Source organism: Molossus molossus, unplaced genomic scaffold (assembly GCF_014108415.1).
Source record: "Molossus molossus isolate mMolMol1 unplaced genomic scaffold, mMolMol1.p scaffold_m16_p_31, whole genome shotgun sequence".
Classification (NCBI taxonomy): domain Eukaryota; kingdom Metazoa; phylum Chordata; class Mammalia; order Chiroptera; family Molossidae; genus Molossus; species Molossus molossus.
This window is the reverse complement of record NW_023425368.1, coordinates 1,651,555-1,662,237: the sequence shown is the minus strand read 5'-3', so window position 1 is coordinate 1,662,237 and position 10,683 is coordinate 1,651,555.

Here is a 10,683-nt window from a genome sequence, read left to right as displayed (position 1 = left end):
CAGGGCAATCATTTCTAAAATTATACTCGACCTGGGGCGGGGAGGTGGTGCCGTGTTGGAGGCCCCCCCGGACCCCAACAAGCGGAGCAAGTGGTCCACCCAGGAATTCAAGGATGGCTCACCAACAGAAATCTAACATAACAGTGCTGGGCTCTGTAGTGACAGTCACCAAAACCCCCAAACCTTAGTGACAACCAAGAGTTCTAACTCACGCGTGCTTTGTGTTTGCTACTGCTTGGCTGGTGCCCTGCTCCACGCCCTCTCGCTCCAGGACCTGGGGTGACTTCTGCCGCCTCAAAGGTGGCTGTTCGCCCGGTGGAGGGTCCTGCCAGGTGTCTGAACCCTCAGAGTGAAGGGTCACCTGGCTGCCCTGGGGCGGGGTTGCAATGCTGCGTGTGACCAGGAGGGGGAGCCAGCACACTAGTGAACTGCACCGCTGACCTAGGAGAAAAACGGACAGGTGTCGAGAAAACACCCAGTAAAAGTACACAGTGTGGGCGTGTGTGTGTGTGTGTGTGTGTGTGTGTGTGTGTGTGTGTTTAAGCAAACTAGAACGAAGGAAACATTCTTAACATGTTAAGGGGTATTTGTGAAAAAGAATTCCAGTGAATGTCAGAATGCTGGCTGGGACATGAGCTGTCCATGGAGCTTGGGGGGAGCCCCCCAAAGCCATAGAAGACTTGGGAAGGGACGACACCATCCCAAGTTCATGCCACTGTGATGCTCCAAGTGGAAAAACCCCCGAGAGATCACAGCTGTGCTCGGGGCCAAGTAGAGAGTCCGTAACATGGTTAATGAAGAAAAATGAGAAAACCAAGTGGAAAATACAACAGAGCCCTGGCCGGGCCACTCCATTGGTTGAGGCATTGTCCCTAGATACCAAGGGTTTGGGTTCGATCCCCAGTCAGGACACATACAAGAGTCAACCGGTGAGTGCAGAAATGAGTGGAACAACAGATCTCTCTCCCCCTCCCTCCCTTCCCCTCTCTCTAGAATCAATCAGTAGAAATAAAGAGAAAATACGACAGGACATGATGTCACTAGAGCAGCCACAAAACCTATGCAGATTCCTAAGAACAAATCACACAACACGTCCCAGGCCGTGAGGAGCAATTGCCTGTCTCCAGGGCACATCGGGAGAGCTTACTGAGCGCAGAGGCATGCTGTGCTCACGGATGGAGGATCCAGTTCTGAAAAACAAGATGAATCCCCACAGCCACGTAAACCCAGGGACGTGCCTCTCACAGCCCCAGGGTTCGTGGGCGTATGAGGCGGCTCGAACAGCCCACTCTAAGGCGAAGGGCAAAAAGAACTGAGAGGCCCGGCCGGTGTGGCTCAGTGGCTGAGCATCGACCCTGCACCAAGAAGTCACACGTTCGGTTCCCGGTCAGGGCACATGCCCAGGTTGTGGGCCCGAACCCCAGTGGGGGGCAGGCAGGAGGCGGCCGATCAATGTTCTCTCTCATCCATGTTTCTCTCTCTCCCTTTCCCTTCCTCTCTCTCTAAAATCAATAAAGAAGAAATAATTGGAAAAAAAAGAAGAACCGAGAGCTTTTCAACTCTTAAGGCACCGAGGGCTCGGTGCAGGGATAGGCAGGCAGGCAGATGGAACAGACCATGCGCTGTGGCAGTTACTGTGATGGGACGGTGGGCACACTGCGGGGAGGGGGACCTTCAGCAAATATGGCTGGGCCATGGTTTTCTTTTCTGTGGAGAAATCAAAACTTGGACTCCACTTCACAGCTCAAACTAAAGTCAGATACCTTGTGGACTCGAGAACTAGACGTGCAAAGCAAACCTTTTTAACTTTCAGGAGAAAATAAAGGCATACCACATGTGACCTCAGGGTCAGGGAGAATTTCCTAACCAAGTCCCGGAGATCATAGCCATAGTAAGAGTCAGGGTGGATGCAATGGACTGAGGACACTGTAACAACTTGTTTGGAAAAAGATGCGACAAAGTAACAACACGGTGACAGTGGAGGAGACCATGTGCATGCCTGCAACCCACCGAGAAGGGCCCGAGTCCAGAGACCTAAGGAACATTCACCATAAGCACAGCACCCAGATGGGCAGGCTCTGAGCAGGCAGGTCGCAGAGTTGGGCGGCCCGAGCCCCTCCCCTCCCCCATACACTGCGGCAAGGTCCAGATGGTCTCTGGGGTGGCCTTAATGCAAGTGACTGGGGTCTTCATAAGAAGAAGAGATCAGGACACAGACACACACAGAGGGGTGACCCTGCGGGGACACGGAGAGGATGGCCGTGCACACGCCAAGGAGAGAGGCCTCGGGAGGAGCCAGCCCTGAGACACCTGGGCCCGGACCTCCAGCCTCCAGGATGAGACAGGACGTGTCTGTAGGTCCAGCCGCTCAGCTCAGGACAACGTGGGACACTCACGAATGACAATCTCGAGAGGGGTTGACATCACCTTCATTTAATAGATGGCAAAACTGGCTGAAACAGGCTATCGACCATGGGTCACAGCTGTGCCCACCACACTGTCTGCTGGAGATGCTGGACCCAGAATGGGGCCACAGGGTCAAGGCCCGGGGCCACCCCTCAGGGTGCCTGCTCTGTCCCGGCCCGGAGCTGCATTCCCGCTCTCCCCAGCTCGGGAGCCTGCCGCCCTGCCCTCGAGACCAGACCCGTCGGCCCCCCCCACCCCGTGGACTTCTTTCCACCACGTGGCCCAGAGAGGCAGGGTGGTGGCTCCCCCAGCCGAGCCGCCCCCCGACATTATCAGTGATCATTTGGGCATTTTTCATCCCTAATCTTTTCGCATGTCAGCAGGCTTATCTAACGAGGCAGGGGCTATCACGGGGTAGCGCTGGCTGGCATTGGAGGAGCCCCTCCCCGTGGCCTGGGCTGGCCGTGTCCCCTCATCTGCAGCCATCCCTGGGCTGTCCCGAGAGCCAGGAAGGGGCTGCCAACTTGAAGCCAGCGTGTCCAGCATCAGCAAGCTGTCCAGTAGTTTTCCAATGTCTGGAAGGTGTGTGGGGGGACACAGACGGGCTCGGCTGCTGGTCTGCAGGGGACCCCATGTCCCACTGTGGCCCCTGAGTCCTGGCCAGACACCCCCCCCCAGGGAAGCCTGGGTGTGCCCCCCTACATGACCCAAACGGTCCCTCCATGGTTTGCAGAGTCAACCCCCACCTTTGCGTGAAGACTGAGCACCCCAGTGGGACCTGGAACGGTGCTGAGAACCTGCAGGGCCAGCCCCCGAGTGTGGGCCGTCCCCCTCTCAGCACCCCCAGCGCAGGGTGGGCGTCTGAGACCTCCCCGTGAAGGATGTAGGGACAGGGGCCTCGGGGGTCGGGGCACAGCCTGTGCCAGGACCCCTGCGCTCACAGCGGCCGCCTGTCTGTGAAACCAGAGCTCACATGAGACCTGACCCAGAGCAGCCACACTTGGCCAGACCGCAGGCACCTCAGAGCCTTTGGGCCATTGGCGCAGACGGGCCACGCTCCAGGCCACAGTTTACCGGGCCCCCTGCGCCCTCCCTAGGGTGGCGTGTTGGCGTGGCTCACTGATAAGCTGGGAGAGCCAAGGGTGCCCGTCCCCGTCCAACCTGTGGCCCTCACGTGGTTGGTGGGTTTCTGTTGGCTGCAGGGAAGGGTGGGGGTCTGCTGTCTCTTTTGTCACCTCCCCAGAGGTGGCCCCGCAGGAGCTGCTCCAGCCACTTCCCGAGAGCCTGTCAGGTGTCCACTGACATGAGCAGAGCCCGGTCTCCTGCACAGACGGGGCAGGGGGTGCTGGGAGGGGCGTCGGGGCGCCCTGAGCAGGTGCACTGCCCACTGGGCTCCCCCTCCCACCACAAAGTCCGTGAGTCTGGACCCCTCACTTGGGGCTCCCCGTGGACCTGCCCCTTTCACTTAGGACACCGGGAAACTCCCCGGTGCTGTGCACACTTCCCTCGGACGTTTGCTGGCCCCGGGGACTCCATCCTCTCCAGATGCATTGTCATTGCCGGCTCCGCAGCAACCTTTTCGTGGCCTCGAGAGCTGGAGGACAGTTTTTTGTTTTTATTTTTTTAATCCTCACCCGAGGACATTTTTGCATTTTTTGTTCAGACAGAGAGGGAGGGAGAGAGAGGAAGAGAGAGAGAGAGAAACATCGATGTGAAAGGGACACATCGAGTGGCTGCCACCCGCACGACCAACCAGGGCCGGGGACAAACTGCAACCGAGATACGTGCCCTTAGCGGGAACCGAACCCGGGTCTCTCTGTACCGCAGGCCGACGCTCCAACCGCTGAGCCAAACCGGCCAGGGCCGGAGGACAGTTTTTTATGTCCTCATGTTTGAGTGACAATTTGGCTGGGTATAAAATAAGCTTCAAGGTCTTTTCTTTCAGTAACTTCGAAGATATCGCCCAGGGGTCCCGTAAGCAGCGTGTGGAGACTGAGTTCATTCCCATCTCTCCCTGGACCCCTGCAGACCCCCGTCCCCAAAATGGACTTGTATTATCTGTGGTAGTGAAGTTTCCGCACACGTACTCACCGAGTGGACATCGGGCCAGGACTCAGGGCACCCCCTGCCCTGGGAGGTTCCTTCTGAATTCTGTCCCCACTGGAGCCTTTCCCTGCCCTTAGGTTCAGCCAGCAGAACCATGAGGAGGCGCCCTCAGTCTGTGGGGGGTGCTGTGAGCATCAGAAATTCGCCGGCTTGAGGCCGAGCAGGGTCCGCTGGGGGATGTACCGCGAGTTGCTTGTTCTTCTACTGGTGATGGTTTGGTCGTCTACTCCCAGTGTGTCCCCTGGGGGCACGTGTTGGAGTCCTGTCCCCGGCTCCTCAGAATGTGACCATGGGTGCAGACAGGGTGTTCAGAGAGGTGATCACATTACAATGAGGCCAGCGGGGTCGATGTGGAGGAGGCCTGCAGACCGCCAGCCTCCGGGGTGGGCCACGGCCCTGCGTCCCGCACAGCCCGGGAGAGCCTGCCGGCACCTGCCTCGTGGGCCACGGCCTCCAGAACCGGAACTTCTGCTAAGCTCCCCGGTCTGTGGTGCTTGGTGACAATTGCCCAAGGACACCCGTGTTCCAGTCACTGGCTGTTAGGGAAAGAGCTGCTGTGAGCACCCACACACCTGTGCCTGATGGCCCGAGTGTCACTTCTCTGGGCGAATGGGTGTGGGACCCTGGGCCCTACAGGGCCGTGGACCCGCCCTGCCAGGAGCCCCGCCCGCTGCTCCGAGCTCAGTCCAGACTGTGGGTCCCGAGGTCAGGGTTCCGGTCAGTGTTCCAACATCCCGCTGCTGCGCCTCATGTCCAAGGTCACTGCGTCGCGTCCAGGGGCCAAGCTGTGCACTTTGGCCTTGTCTGGCTTTCCGAGTCCCCTCCCGAGGCCTTTGTCTTCTGCTGTGGAAACATTGTTCCCACTGTTACTTTACTATTTCTCCTCTCCAAGAAGGATTCTAGAAACAGTTTAATTGTGGTAAAACGAACACCCAGTGTAAAATTCACCTGGTACCCACCTTAAGTGCACAGCTCAGTGGCACTAGACACGTTCGCACGGGTGAGCAGCCGACAGAACCTTCCGCCCTCCCAAATGAAGCTCTGTCCCCATTAAACACGAATGCCCACCCCCCACCCCGCCACCCACCACCTGTTGTCAGTGGATCTGACTGTTCTAGGGACCTCGTGGAAGTGGGAGCCCACAGTCTGCCCTGTGTCTCCTCATTCACTCAGCAGTGTCCTCCAGGTCCGTCCATGCAGCAGGGTCAGGATGTCCTTTCCCTCTAAGGCTGAGTACTCTGCAGTAGGGACGGACCACGCTCTGCGTGTCCACCTTCCGTCCACGGACACCTCCTGCCCACGGTGAGCATGCTGCTGGGGACGTGGTGCGTGGCCTTGTCTGACCCCTGCCGCTGGTTCTGGGGGTACTCTGGCGTGTTCTATGGAGAAGGGGGGCCCACCTTGGTCAGTCCCTCCTGCTCAAACCCTCACCCGAACTCTGCAGGTCTGACCTACTAGCCGGGGGTTTGGGGGCAGGAACTGATTCTGAGAGCCCTGGCCTAATAATTGTCACTGTCACACACGTCTCCATCCTTCCCGACGGGGACCTGGTGCCGACCTCTGACCTCTGACCTTGGACTTTCCTTCCAGGAGCCTGATGCGGGGGGAGGCCAGACAGAGGCGGCAAGGCCCTCACCTAGCCTGCCTTCTGCGGTCTCAGACTGACCCCTGCCATCGGACCCCTCCCTGCGAGCCAGGCCCTCCCTCTGTCTGTCCATTTCGTTTTCTCTGTCTCTGTCTCTGTCTCTGTCTCTCTGTCTCTGTCTCTCTGTCTCTGTCTCTCTGCCTCTCGGACCACTCCCTACTCCAGGTGTGAACCATCACCTCTGTCTCTGTCTTTCCCTGTCTCTGTCTCTGTCTCTGTCTCTCTGTCTCTGTCTCTCTGCCTCTCGGACCACTCCCTACTCCAGGTGTGAACCATCACCTCTGTCTCTGTCTTTCCCTGTCTCTGTCTCTGTCTCTGTCTCTCTGTCTCTGTCTCTCTGCCTCTCGGACCACTCCCTACTCCGGGTGTGAACCATCGCCTGCGTCATTCATGCGGCTTAATTAAAATCCTATAAATCTCCCAACTCCCTGGGCAGCTGGGCCAGCCCTGTGTGCAAACAAGCATTGTGGGGCCTCCGCCCTCTGTGTGGGGAATTCGGGGTCTGGGCTGTGGGGCTGCAAGTTGGGACAGTCCTCCAGGGTGTGGGTGCTCCCTTCAAGCCGTGCCAACACCTCCCCCCAGGGTCCCTTCGGAGTGGAGGGGCAGGGGCGGCTTTGTGGGGTCTGACGCCACCCTCTGGGCCCCGGACCCTGCAGCCTGGCCCAGGCCTGCCCAGGTGGGGATTCACAAGGACAGCAGGGCTGTGGGAGGGGACAGACCTCGGGTCTTGGAGAGCCCACTTGGGGAATCGCTCGGGCTGCAGGCTGAGGACAGATGCTCCGGGTAGACTGAGGCACCGTCCTGATTCTGAACCCTCTCTGGGCACTGAGCCTGCAGACCCGCACCTGCCTGAGGCTGTGAGGGTGCGGAGTTGCCTGCTCGGGGGCCGTGTGTCCTGCTGTGGCAGCCACAGGGTCACAGACGCTGAGACGAGGAGGGTCCGACCCACACACCTCACCACCCACGGCATCGATGCTGAACTCTGAGTCTGTGGTGGGGCCGGACCAGGGTCTCTGGGCGCAGAGGGGCCGGCAGTCGGGTGGGGGCTTGGCGAGCCGTCCATGCCCAGGTCTCAAGCCTCCAGGTTACTGGTCCCTGAGCTGCCCACTGCCCACTGGGCAGGCTACCCGTCGGCCCGTGTGCCCTGCGCTGCATGCAGCTGGGTGGAATGACCTGTGTGCCCCGTGCCACCCTCAGCCTGGCCCTGCCATCCCCGCCCTCACCGGCGACGGGGGCCCAGGCAGAGCGAGCCCTGCTCGGTTCTGGGGGAGGCTCAACCCCACGGTTTACCAGGAAGGGCCAGGTTATGGCGGGATGTCACCCTGCTGGGGAGGGGCTGTTGCAAGGTGTGGGGGTGCAGATAGGAGGCGCCACGCTTTGGAGAGGACCTGTGGGCTTCAGCTGGTGCAGCTGGAGCAGGGCTGCTCATACCCCCAAGACCTCTGTGGGCTCCCACGGCATGACCCCCTTTCCCAGGCAGAGCCAGGGCCCCGTGCGGGCTGGCCGGCAGACCAGACCTTCCCCCGTCGCTCAGGCAGCCGCCAGGACCCCTGCCCTGTCCTTGAGGATGCTGGGGGGCGCAGAGGGCCCTCCTGAGGCTCCCCCCAGGGGCCTTACCAGGGGAGACCAGGAGAGGGGCGAGGCCTCAGGGCGGGCCGATGCTGCCCCCTGGCCCACAGACGCCCCAAGGAGGTTCTGCTTGAGCACTTGACGTGAGGAAGCCGGACCACGGCCTGGTCCCCACCTCATAGGCACCCACTCCCAACGGGCTGGCCGCGGGGGCCCTGGTCCCCCTGAGCATCACCACCTGTTCGTCATCCTCTTGCGGCAGCCACGCCCACGTCCCACACTGCGCATCTCCCGCCCTCAGACATGTCTGGGGGCCTAGAGGAAGGTGTCCATACAGGCCACCCCCTGGGGCGGCCGCCAGACACAGGGTCCCAGGGTCTTCGGAGGTGGAGAACCCGGGACAGCCGCAGGTGGCCCTCTCCCTGTCCTCTGGGCCTCGGCCAGCACTGCTGATGCACAGGGCCCAGAAACGGCCTTAACATCAAGGCCATGCGGCCCGGGCAGCCCGGCAGCCAGGGGTGGTGTCCGAGCAGCACCCACGTGGCCGTCCGCTCCGAACCAGACGTGCTGTCCAGAGGGTCCGGATTGTCAGGCGGAGCCTGGGGTCTCCCCGATCTAGCTCTGTCCCCCAGCCCCTGTGGGCACAGCGAGGCTGGTCGGTGCTCGGTCATGGTTCTGAGTCATGTCCCCTGGCCGCCCCAGGCCTGACCTCTCTCCCTGGGTCGCGTTCCCATGGCCTAGAGCACACAGATTGGACCTTTGTTTTCCCAGGGAGGCGGGGATGGGAGATGACATTTTCCTCCTCCGTGAACAGACAAGACTCCATTGCCCCAGGGCCGAGTACCTGGTCCGCAGGCCCCTGGGGACCCCGAGTGCTGCAGCCCCCACCTGGGCTTCCCCAAGAACCCCGAGCTGTCTGAACTGGGTGCGAGGAGACCCGGATTAGCCCGCGGGAGGCACCGGGGCCTTGTCATCGGCGGGGCCGCCCTCAGATTCCACTTCGAGGAGGCAGTGGCCCCACTGATCCACCGGGACGGGACAGCAAAGGCTCGGCAGTCTGTGCCCGGCCTCCCTGGTGCCGGGACTGTGTGCCGGGCAGCCCTGGGCAGCCAGCTGGCTTCTCCTCCCAGCCCTGGCTCCCCACCGACTTCTGTCTCTGTGGCTGTGATGAGTAGGGGCCTCCTCTGAGGGGGTCCCAGTGCCGGTCCCTCTGTGACGATCGTGTTCACGGGGCACAGGGTCCTTAAGCTCCGTCATGTAGCAGGGGTCCGGATGTTCCTTCTGAAGGCTGGGTGGTACCCCGTGTGGATGGACCGCGCTGTCCACTGAGGAACACCCGGCTGCTGGGAACCTGGGTGTGCCAAGGGCCGACTTCCCGGGACCAGTCAGGCGGCACAGGGAGCAGGCTGCCCGGGGCTGGGGGACAGGGCGTGGTGCCAGCGGGTCCTGGTGGCCCCTGCAGCCACAGAAGTACCCCCTGCCTGCCCCCTGCCCGCCGGGGCCGAGTGTGCCTGCTGGTCCCCTTCCCGCCGCCAGTGCCCGGCGCTGCCCCCGCTGCCACCGTACCCAGTGCCCGTGTCGGGCCGCCTGTGGGCCGGGGCCCATCTGTCTCCCTCAGGTCCCAGCACTCCTACCAGCTGGGGCCCAGCCCTGCACCGGTCCCAACGCCCTCGATGTCCCCCAGCCATGCCCCCCTGCCCCCCTGCCCAGAGCGGCCCGGCTGGGAGGCACCGAGGGGAACAAGCGTGTGCTGTGCAGACGGTCCAGCCCACAGGAGGGGCGTTAGGTCATCCGGAGCCTTCCCTCCTACAGACGGGCTCTCCCCTGGACTAGGGCCTGGCCGCCACCATGGACAGAGGCCACTCCGTTGCCCAGCTGCCCTGCAGGTGGGCATGGCCCCCAGGTGACCCCGCAGGTGTGGAGAGCAGGGGCGGGAGGGAGCCGGCGGCACCCTCAGCGCCGGCCTCAGGGGCACAGTGGGCAGCAGCCTGAGCCCCTCCCCTCCCCCCTCGGGCATGGGCTCCTCTGGGCGTGGTCCGGCTGACCCCAGCGGGCAGATTAGCGCTGTGTGCCCTCCTGTGTGAGACCGGCTTTATCAGGCCAGGATGTTGTCTCAGGTGGGGCTGGGTAGGCCCAGGTGGGGCGGGCGTTCCAGGCCACAAACGGCCGTGCAGCCGGCTCCCACCCACGGCGGGGGGAGGTCAGGGAGGCTGGACCAGGGTCACTCTGCCGGCCTGCTGGTCCTAGGCAGGGGATGGGGCCCGGTGTTCCTGTCCTTGGGGACAGGTGGGACCATAGAGAGGGAAGAAGGGGCCGAGGCCGAAAAGGCTGGGAGTAGAGTTAAGAGGGGGACACGTGCTGGGGGGTTGATGTGGGAGCTTGAGGGCTGGGTAGAGAGGGGGAGGGGGTACTGAGATCAAGTGGTCTCTCCCCATCACCCCACCCCCCGCCCTGGGCTCACCTGTGAGCAGCCAGCCTGAGGCTGCATGGCTGGGACCACCCCCTCCCTGACCCTCCTGCCTCCTGGACATTCCCACTGGGAACCTGGGCGCTAGCACATCCCACCACTTCCAGTCCCCTGCCTGAGCCTCAGCCGAAGGCACCCTCCGTGCAGCCCACACGGTCCTAGATGCTGTGCCACAGACGGGCACTGGACCCCGGCTGAGCCCCCTGGCCCCCGCCGTGTGTCTCGGGAGCTTGCTGCACTGTCTGTCCTTCGGGTGGTGGGCTTGGGGCCCTAGGCTGGTGTGGCGCTGGGGTGGAGTCGCCGGCTGAGGAAAGCAAACACCCCTTTGTCTGCCGCCTTGGCTTCTGCTTGAGGGGCACAGGGGACAAAAGCCAGGTGGGCCCAACAGCCTGCCGTCTAGACAGCCCCCACCGCAGGCAGGGGTGAAGGCACCTGGCGAAGGAGCTCAGGCTGCCAGAGAAAACCCCAGTGTCCCCGAGCCCCCAGGGAC